The 10,912-nt window shown below is 40.0% G+C and overlaps 1 non-coding gene across 1 annotated transcript; it reads left to right on the top strand.

The window, feature by feature from the left end:
- The first annotated feature begins 1,142 nt into the window (after window positions 1-1,142).
- Window positions 1,143-1,246, top strand: LOC148561593 (small nucleolar RNA R71). The gene has a single exon (XR_015887730.1). It is a non-coding gene; the product is annotated as a small nucleolar RNA R71 (small nucleolar RNA).
- The last annotated feature ends 9,666 nt before the right edge of the window (window positions 1,247-10,912 follow it).

The raw sequence follows: 10,912 nt of genomic DNA on the forward strand, positions 1-10,912 counted from the left end.
GAAGCAGCTCCTTCATGTACTTGATGAATGCAGGCATTTGTTGGATAATCTTGATGAATGGTATGTTCACATGCAGAGATGCAAACAAGTCCAGAAATCTTGAGTATATTCTCTTCTCCACAACACCATTGAGCAGCTGGGGAAAAGGTGCATAGAGTCTCAGCAGCTCCTGTTTTGATATTTCTGGTTCTTGGTATTCTTTTTCCTCCTTCTCTGCTGAGGTATCTTCAGGTTGTTTTGACAGCTTGCTTGGCTTGTCCTCAGTCTCCTTATCACTTATAGTGACCATCTTGCAATCTTCCCATCTTACTTTCTTTGTTTCACCTCTCGGATTCTTCTCTGTGTCACTTGGGAATCCATCTGTGGGTTTGGGAATTTGCTCAGAGAGATATCCTACTTGAGATTCTAACCTCTTGATTGTGTCTCCCTGATTCTTGAAACTGGGTCGCACTTCCTCCTTGAACATCTTGTTGTCTTGGATATCCTTGCATATGCCTTCAAGTAGATTTTCAATCCTTGAGATTCTTTCATCAAATGATGATAGGTCAGGTTGAGGAGGGTTGTTCTGGCCTTGATATGAATGTGGAGAGGTGTTGTTATTGGGATGTTGATATGGTCTAGATGTGAAGTGTTGGTGAGCTAGATTGTTTGGATTTGGGCGTCTTTGATCAAGGCTTTGGTCTTGTTGATTTCCCCACCCAAAGTTTGGGTGATTCCTCCATCCAGGGTTGTAAGTCTTGGAGTATGGATCATGGTTCTGCCTAGGTGAATTCCCAATGTAGTTGGCTTGCTCCTGACTACCCTCTGCTTCCTCATTCACTCCTTCTTGGGTTGTTGATGAAGTGGAGATTGCTGTCACTTGGTTCCTCTCCATCTTCTTGGTGAGGTCAGCCAGCTGCTGGGTAATGAGCTTGTTTTGGGCCAGCAAAGCATCTACATTGTTTAGCTCCATTATTCCTCTTGTGTTCCCTCTTTCGGAAGCATAGAAGTAGTCGTTCTCTGCTACTGTTTCAATGACATCTATGGCCTCCTCAATGGTTTTCTTCTTGTTCAAAGATCCTCCGGATGAATGGTCTACGGCCTTCTTTGACTCATAAGAGAGCCCTTCATAGAAAATGTGCAGCTGCACCCATTCGTTGAACATGTCAGGTGGACACCTCCTTGTCAGGTCCTTAAACCTCTCCCATGCCTCATATAGAGTCTCACCATCCTGTTGCCTGAAGGTTTGGACCTCAGCTCTCAACCTATTGATTCGTTGAGGAGGGTAAAATATTGCTAAGAATTTGTTCACCACGTCTTCCCAACTTGTCAAGCTTTTCCTTGGGAAAGATTCCAGCCACTTGGCTGCCTTATCCTTGAGTGAGAATGGAAATAAGAGCAGTCTATAGGCATCAGGATGAACACCATTAGACTTTACTGTGTCACATATTCTCATGAAGGTGGTTAAATGTTGATTTGGGTCCTCTTGGACACTTCCTCTGAACGAACAGTTGTTCTGCACAAGGGTGATGAGCTGTGGCTTCAGTTTAAAATTGTTGGCTTTTGAATGCTACTCCCACAGTTTCCTGGGTTTGGATTGATATAAGAGCCTAAAACTCTTCTGTCCTCCCCAGCATGATTTGCTCGACCTCTTCCGCCATGGTTGTGAGCCTCTTCTTCATGATGGTTTTCCATGTTTTCTTCCATGTTTGGTTCAAAGTATTCCTCAAAGTGTTCCTCCTCTTCTTCGGCACTAACTACACGTTTGTCTCTTGCTTCCCTCCTTAGTCTAAGGAAGGTTCTCTCAGGTTCAGAATTAACGGAAGTTGAAGCCCCGCTTCTTCTCCCTGTCATACAACCAACAAGTACAAGCAAAGAAAATAGGTGCAGAAAGTATATCTGTCAGAATTACTATTAGTGTGAGTGATGCAATATATCAAACAGTTAGTGGGTTAGTGCGATGAAGTGTAAATAACAAAGGAAAAGTAGAGGTAAGGGAAGAAATTAACTAAAACAGGAAGTAAATAACTCAAACAGAAATTTAAATCAAACAAAAAATAAAATGCTCAATCTAGTTATCCTCCAATCTAATCATTGTTGATGCACAATCAATCCCCGGCAACGGCGCCATAAACTTGATGCACGGAAAACTTGTCTCATAACAAATTTCCTTCGGCAAGTGTACCGAATTTTTCGTCAAGTAAAAACTCACAATAGAGTGAGGTCGAATCCCACAAGGATTGATTGATCAAGCAACTTTAATTAGAGGAATGTTCTTATTGAGCTAATCAGGAATTAAGTTGAGAATTGCAGAAAATTAAATGGCGGAAAAGTAAATGGCAGAAAGTAAATTGCAGAAACTTAAATGGGAATGGGGGAATTGCTCATAAATGTAAATGACAGAAATTAAAGAGAATGGGTAAGATCAGAAATGGGGAGTTCATTGGGCTTAGGAGATGTTGCATTCTCCGGATCAATCTCATTTACATCTCTTCCTCAATCAATGCACTCATTGATCTCCTTGGCAATCTTAAGTGATTGAATTACAATTTCTTGTAATTAAATCTCTCAAATCTTGATCAATAGCCAATTCCTTGGTCAATTGCTCATGAGAAGAGATGAAGTATAGTCACTGATTATACCACATGCATTTCCCAAATCAAGCATTGAGAGGATTATAGTCACATATCCATCCAAACCCAATTTGGTCTAGCATGAGAAAGCATTTCTAGCTTGATCTCTTCATTCCTCTTCCAAGGTTCTGAAGAGATCCAAGTATGAATAGTTTCTTTTCCAAGATAACTACCCAATTGGATGAAGATCGAAAGCTTTCAAGTAAAATCAAGAGAAAAGATAGAAGAAGAATAATGAAAACTAGTATTGATCCATCAAATTACAACAGAGCTCCCTAACCCAATGAAAGGGGTTTAGTTGTTCATAGCTCTGGAAAATGAAAACAAAGATGGAGAATACATAATGAAAACTAGAAGTGCAGAGAAAGTAAATACAGGAAGTAGTTCTATGCTATTTTCCAACTTCCGGAACTCCCTAAAATAATTCAAAGCTACTCCTATATATACTACTCTTCTCATCTTCTAGTTGGCTCTTCAAGTCTTGGGCCTTTGGATCTTGAGTTTGAAGTAGTTCTTTTCTTCATTTGGGCTTGGCTTTACTTGCAGAGAGAAAGTGTGAAGTGGGCAGAGACTTGAGCTCGGGGCGTTAGGGGTGTTAACATTTTATTGAAAATATGAGTTCGAGAACGTTAGTGACAATCAACTTTCTCACTAACGTTCCTAAGTAAAAGCCACGTTAACTTCAACGTTAGTGGCACAAACGTTGCCACTAACGTTGCCTCTAGGTCCTTCGCACACGTTATTGGGGCTTAACTTTCCCAATAACGTTGAAAAACCCCATTGCTCCTACGTTAGAGCCCACGTTAACTTAGTTAACGTGGCTCTTTAACATTGGCTTGCCATCCTTCGAGAACGTTAGTGACACTCAACATTGTCACTAACGTTCCAATGTGCCCCCATGTCTCACGTTAGAGCCCACGTTAACTTAGTTAACGTGGCTCTTTAACGTGGCCATGCTTAGCCATCCCCAACGTTAGTGACAATGTTGAGTGTCACTAACGTTGGCTCATTATTTACTCATCCACGTTAGCTTCCACGTTAACTAAGTTAACGTAGGAGTTAATGTGGCTCATAGTGGCTTGTGTGGCTCCTTCCAACGTTAGTGACAATGTTAAGTGTCACTAACGTTGGCCATCACCTTCTTCTCTCACGTTAGCCTCCACGTTAACTAAGTTAACGTGGGAGTTATCGTGGCATTGTGCACTTAGGCAAATGTTAGTGACAATGTTGAATGTCACTAACGTTTGCTTCCTTTCCCCTTTTTAACGTTAGCCTCCACGTTAACTAAGTTAACGTGGACTCTAACGTGGCCACTTGTGAGCATTGGCCAACGTTAGTGAGAATGTTAAGTGTCACTAACATTGGCCCAAATTCCCTTCTTCACATTAGAGTTCACGTTAACTTAGTTAACGTGACTCTTAACGTGGGTAATGATGGCTTCGAGAGCGTTATTGGCAGTCACTTTTCTCATTAACTTTGCAAGTTACCTCCCATTCCTTGCTTCCTTTTGTCCTGAAATCAAGCAATAGAGTGCATCAAAGTTCTAGTCCAAGTCATGGGTAATGTAGCATACAATTTGTCACTAAATTCATGCAAAATCCTCATGAAATCATGTAAAATGCACAATGTATGCTTGAATCCAAGTGTAAGTGAATATCTACACAAAACTAGCTTATTTCCTAAGAAAATGCATGAAACTACCCTAAAAATAGTAAAGAAAATGTCAGTGAAACTGGCCAAAATGCCCTGGCATCAACGCGTCCCTGACAACGACCTCCGTTCTACCTTAGATTGAATGCATATCTCTTAGCCTCATGATTCAGATCAGAGTCTTCGTGGTATATGCTAGAACTATTGGCGGCCATTCCTGAGATCCAGAACGTCTAAACCTTGTCTGTGGTATTCTAAGTAGGATCTGGGAAGGGATGACTGTGACAAGCTTCAAACTCGCGAGTGTTGGGCGTAGTGACAGACGCAAAAGGATCAATGGATCCTATTCCGACATGATCGATAACTGACAGATGATTAGCCGTGCAGTGACAGTGCATTTGGAACATTTTCACTGAGAGGACGGAAAGTAGCCATTGACAACGGTGATGCCCAACATAAAGCTTGCCATGGAAGGAGCCTTGTGTGCATGAAGAAGAAGATAGTAGGAAAGCAGAGATTTATAAGACAAAGCATCTCCAAAGCCTCAACCTGTTCTTCATTACTGCATAACAAGTATTTATTTCATGTTCTTTTACTTTTTAAAATTAAATCTGAGAATTATTGATATCCTGACTAAGATTTACAAGATATTACTTGGACGACCCAGTGCACTTGCTGGTTAGTTGTGCGGAGTTGCAAAAGTGTGATTGTAATTTCGTGCACCATGTTTTTGGCGCCGTTGCCGGGGAATGTTCGAGTTTGGACAACTGACGGTTTATCTTGTTGCTTAGATTAAGAATATTTTATTTTTGTTGGTTTAGAGTCTTTTATTTGAGTTTATTTTCATATTTTAAGTTTGGTGTCAATTGCATGCTTTTATTTTCTTTTAATTTTTCGAAATTGCATGTCCTTAGTTCTTTCTTGATTTTTAAAAATTCGAAGTTTGGTAACTTCTTTGTGTTTTCCTTTAATTTTTCAAAAATTTGTGTTTTATTTTCTAAAAATTTTAAGTTTGGTGTCCCTTGTGCTTTTATTTATTTAAAAAATTTTTCAAAAATTTGTTCTTGGTGTTCATCTTAATCTTCAAAGTGTTCTTGATGTTCATCTTGACATTCAAAGTTTCCTTGTTTGTTCTCTGTGTTTTGATCTAAAATTTCTAACTTTAGTGTCATTTTGTTGTTTTTCTCTTTCCGCATTAAAATTCAAAAATAAAAAAAATATCCTTTCCTTATTTTACTCATAAATTTCGAAATTTTGCATTAATTTAGTCAAAGATTTTCAAAATCATATCTTTTTTTTTAGTCAAGTCAAAATTCTAATTTCAAAAATTGATCTTTTCAAATTTTTTTCAAAAATCAAATCTTTTTAATTTCTTCAATCATATCTTTTCAATCATATATTTTTTTATTGCAATCATATCGTCTAAACCATATCCAAAATTTTTCAAATCTTTTTAATTAATTAGCCATTTTAGCATTCGAATTATTTATTTATCTTTTTACTTTTTCTTAATTTTTCGAAACTTTTATTTTATTTTTCATTTATTTTGTCTTATTTCATTCGGTTAATTTTAATTAAAATAAAATAAAAAAAATAAAATATTTTATTTGCAATCCACATCATCTCCCTTTCTCCATCATGGACCTAAGTGGAAGTGAACAATCTAGAAGGACTCTGGGGTCTTATGCTAACCCCATTACAGCTGCATATGGGAGTAGCATTTGTATACCTCCCATCAAAGCAAGTAGTTTTGAGATAAATCCTCAGCTCATTATCATGGTGCAGTAAAATGGTCAATATTCCGGTCTTCCATAGGAAGAACCTACTGAGTTTTTGGCACAGTTCTTACAAATTACTGACACAGTACGTGATAAAGAAGTGGATCAGGATGTCTACAGATTATTACTATTTCCATTTGCTGTAAAAGATCAAGCTAAGAGGTGGTTAAATAACCAACCCACAGCAAGCATAAAAACATGGAGACAGTTATCAGACAAATTCTTGAATCAATTTTACCCTCCAAAAAGGATGACACATCTAAGGCTGGACATCCAAGGCTTTAAACAAGAGGATCATGAATCCCTTTATAATGCCTGGGAGAGGTACAGAGGGATACTGAGAAAATGCCCCTCTGAAATATTTTCAGAGTGGGTACAGTTAGACATCTTATACTATAGGCTTACAGAAAAAGCTCAGATGTCTCTAGACCACTCAGCTGGTGGATCTATACACATGAGAAAAACAATTGAAGAAGCTCAAGAGCTCATAGATACAGTTGCTAGAAATCAACATCTGTACTAAAACAGTGAGTCCTCCATAAAAGAAGAGGTTATGGCAGTAACTACTGATCCTAATCCTCAAGAACAGATTGTTGAACTTAATCAGCAATTACTCCTTATGACAAAACAATTAGCAGAATTCAAAGAGATGCTCCAAGACACTAAAAATGCTAACAAGAATATAGAAGCATAATTGAATCAGACAAGACAGCAACTATCTAAACAGATAATAGAAGAATGCCAAGCTGTCCAACTAAGGAGCGGGAAGACATTGAATAACTTAGCTCAAAATAGCAAAAAGTCAAGAAAGGAACAAATGACAGAGGATGACCAAACCACTACCCAAGATCCCTCTGAGGACATCAAGAGCCCAGAGAAGAATAACTCTGGCGTTCAAACGCCGGAAAAAGGGGGATAAGTTGGCGTTAAACGCCCATTCCTTACCCAGTTCTGGCGTTCAAACGCCAGAAAAGGGTGGGAAGCTGGCGTTAAATGCCAATCCAGCATCCAATCCTGGCGTTCAAACGCCAATGAGGAATCAGACACCTGCAAGTGCTGATAGTAACCCCTCTAAGAAGGCTTCTCCAACCACTTCTGTAGGGAATAAACCTGCAACAACTAAGGTTGAAGAATATAAAGCCAAGATGCCTTATCCTCAGAAGCTCCGCCAAGCGGAATAGGATAAACAATTTGCCCGCTTTGCATACTATCTCAGGACTCTTGAAATAAAGATCCCATTTGCAGAGGCACTTGAGCAAATACCCTCTTATGCTAAGTTCATGAAAGAGATCTTATGTCATAAGAAGGATTGGAGAGAAAGTGAAAGAGTGTTTCTCACTGAAGAATGGAGTGCAGTCATTCTAAAAAGCTTACTAGAAAAGCTTCAAGATCCAAGAAGCTTTATGATACCATGCACACTAGAGGGTGCTTGCACCAAGACAACTCTATGTGACCTTGGAGCAAGTATCAACCTAATACCTGCATCTACTATCAGAAATCTCGGGTTGACTGAAGAAGTCAAACCAACCCGGATATGTCTTCAACTTGCTGATGGCTCCATTAAATATCCACTAGGCATCATTGAGGACATGATTGTCAAGGTTGGGCCATTTGCCTTTCCCACTAACTTTGTAGTGCTGGAAATGGAGGAGCACAAGAGTGCAACTCTCATTCTAGGAAGACCTTTCCTAGCAACTGGACGAACTCTTATTGATGTACAAAAAGGGGAAGTGACCCTGAGAGTCAATGAGGATGAGTTCAAGTTAAATGCTGTCAAAGCTATGCGGCATCCAGACACAGCAAATGACTGCATGAGCACTGATATTATTGACTCTTTGGTGGAAGAGATCAATATGACTGAGAGTCTTGAGTCAGAGCTAGAGGATATCTTTAAAGATGTTCAGCCTGATTTGGAAGAACCAGAGGAAATAAAAGAACCTCTAAAAATCCCTCAGGAAGAGGAGAAACCTCCTAAACCAGAGCTCAAACCACTACCACCATCCCTGAAATATGTATTTCTGGGAGAGAGTGACACTTTTCCAGTGATCATAAGCTCTGCTTTAAATCCACAGGAAGAGAAAGCACTAATTCAAGTGCTAAGGACACACAAGACAGCTCTTGGGTGGTCCATAAGTGACCTTAAGGGCATTAGCCCAGCAAGATGTATGCACAAAATCCTATTGGAGGATGATGCCAAGCCAGTGGTTCAACCACAGAGGCGGCTAAATCCAGCCATGAAGGAAGTAGTGCAGAAAGAGGTCACTAAGTTACTAGAGGCTGGGATTATTTATCCTATTTCTGATAGCCCCTGGGTAAGCCCTGTCCAAGTTATCCCCAAGAAGGGAGGCATGACAGTGGTTCATAATGAAAAGAATGAACTGGTTCCCACAAGAACAGTTACAGGATGGCGTATGTGTATTGACTACAGAAGGCTCAATACAGCCACCAGAAAGGATCATTTTCCTTTACCATTCATAGACCAGATGCTAGAGAGACTAGCAGGCCATGAATACTACTACTTTTTGGATGGCTATTCAGGGTACAACTAAATTGCAGTGGATCCTCAAGACTAAGAGAAAACAGCATTCACATGTCCATCTGGAGTATTTTCTTACAGAAGAATGCCTTTTGGTCTGTGCAATGCACCTACAACCTTTCAGAGGTGAATGCTCTCTATCTTCTCTGATATGGTAGAGAAGTTCCTGGAAGTCTTCATGGATGACTTCTCAGTATTTGGAGACTCATTCAGCTCCTGTCTTGATCATCTAGCACTTGTCTTGAAAAGGTGCCAAGAGACTAACCTGGTCTTAAACTGGGAAAAATGTCACTTTATGGTGACTGAAGGAATTGTTCTTGGACACAAAATTTCAAGCAAGGGAATAGAGGTGGATCAAGCCAAGGTAGAGGTAATTGAGAAATTACCACCACCTGCCAATGTTAAGGCAATCAGAAGCTTTCTGGGGCATGCAGAATTCTATAAGAGGTTCATAAAGGATTTTTCAAAAATTGCAAAACCTCTAAGCAACCTGCTAGCTGCTGACACGCTATTTGTGTTTGACACAGAGTTTCTGCAGGCGTTTGAGACCTTGAAAGCCAAGCTGGTCATAGCACCAGTCATCTCTGCACCTGACTGTACATTACCATTCGAATTAATGTGTGATGCCAGTGACCATGCCATTGGTGCAGTGTTGGGACAAAGGCACAACAAGCTTTTGCACGTCATTTACTATGCCAGTCGTGTTCTAAATGACGCACAGAAGAATTACACAACCACAGAAAAGGAGTTACTTGCAGTGGTTTATGCCATTGACAAATTTAGATCCTACTTAGTAGGATCAAAAGTGATTGTGTACTCTGACCATGCTGCTCTTAAATATCTACTTACAAAGCAGGATTCAAAACCCATGCTCATAAGATGGGTGTTGCTTCTGCAAGAGTTTGATATAGAAATAAGAGACAGAAAAGGGATAGAGAACCAGGTAGCTGATCACCTGTCCCGGATAGAACCAGTAGCTGGGGCATCCCTCCCTTCTACTGAGATCTCTGAAACCTTTCTGGATGATCAATTCTTTGCCATTCAGGAAGCACCATGGTTTGCAGACATTATAAATTATAAAGCTGTGAGGTTCATACCCCAGGTGTACAGCAGGTTGCAAAAGAAAAAAACTAATTTCTGATGCAAAGTACTACTTATGGGATGAACCATATCTCTTTAAGAGATGCGCAGACGGAATGATCCGCAGATGCGTCCCTAGAAAGGAGGCACAGAAGATCCTGTGGCATTGCCATGGATCACAGTATAGAGAACATTTCGAAAGTGAGCGAATAGACACTAAAGTCCTCCAATGTGGCTTCTATTGGCCTACTCTCTATAGAGATGCCCGAGAGTTTGTGCGTAACTGTGACAGTTGCCAAAGAGCTAGTAACTTGCCTCATGGTTATGCCATGCCTCAACAAGAGATCTTAGAGATTGAGTTGTTTGATGTATGGGGTATTGACTTCATGGGTCCCTTCCCACCATCATACTCAAACACGTACATTCTGGTGGCAGTAGACTACGTATCTAAATGGGTAGAAGCAATTGCCACACCCACTAATGATACCAAGACCGTACTGAAATTCCTCCAGAAACATATTTTCAGTAGATTTGGCGTCCCCAGAGTACTAATCAGTGACGGGGGCACCCATTTCTGCAATAAACAGCTTTACTCTGATATGGTTTGATATGGAATTAGCCACAAAGTAGCAACTCCGTATCATCCACAGACAAATGGGCAGGCAGAAGTCTCTAATAGAGAACTAAAGAGAATTCTGGAACGGACTGTAATTGCCTGTAGAAAGGATTGGGCAAAGAGCTTGGATGATGCTCTGTGGGCATACAGAACAGCATTCAAGACTCCTATAGAAACCTCTCCATACCAGCTTGTGTATGGCAAGGCCTGTCATCTGCCCGTGGAACTGGAACATAAAGCCTTCTGGGCAACCAGATTCCTAAACTTGGATGCTAAGTTAGCTGGTGAGAAAAGATTGCTCCAGCTAAATGAGCTAGAGGAGTTCAGACTCAATGCTTTTGAAAATGCAAAAATTTATAAGGAAAAAGCAAAAAAGTGGCATGACAAGAAATTGTCATCCAGTGTCTTTGAGCCAGGACAAAAAGTTCTGCTGTTCAACTCTAGGCTCAGATTATTCCCTGGGAAATTAAAATCCCGGTGGAGGAGACCATATGTGATTACAGTAGTGTCACCATATGGATATGTTGAGCTTCAAGATATTGATTCTGACAAAAAGTTCATTGTTAATGGACAGAGAATCAAACATTATCTTGAAAGCAATTTTGAGCAAGAATGCTCAAAACCGAGGCTTGAATGAAGC

This window comes from Arachis ipaensis, chromosome B6, assembly GCF_059453495.1.
Source record: "Arachis ipaensis isolate K30076 ecotype BB chromosome B6, ASM5945349v1, whole genome shotgun sequence".
NCBI classification, from domain to species: Eukaryota; Viridiplantae; Streptophyta; class Magnoliopsida; order Fabales; family Fabaceae; genus Arachis; species Arachis ipaensis.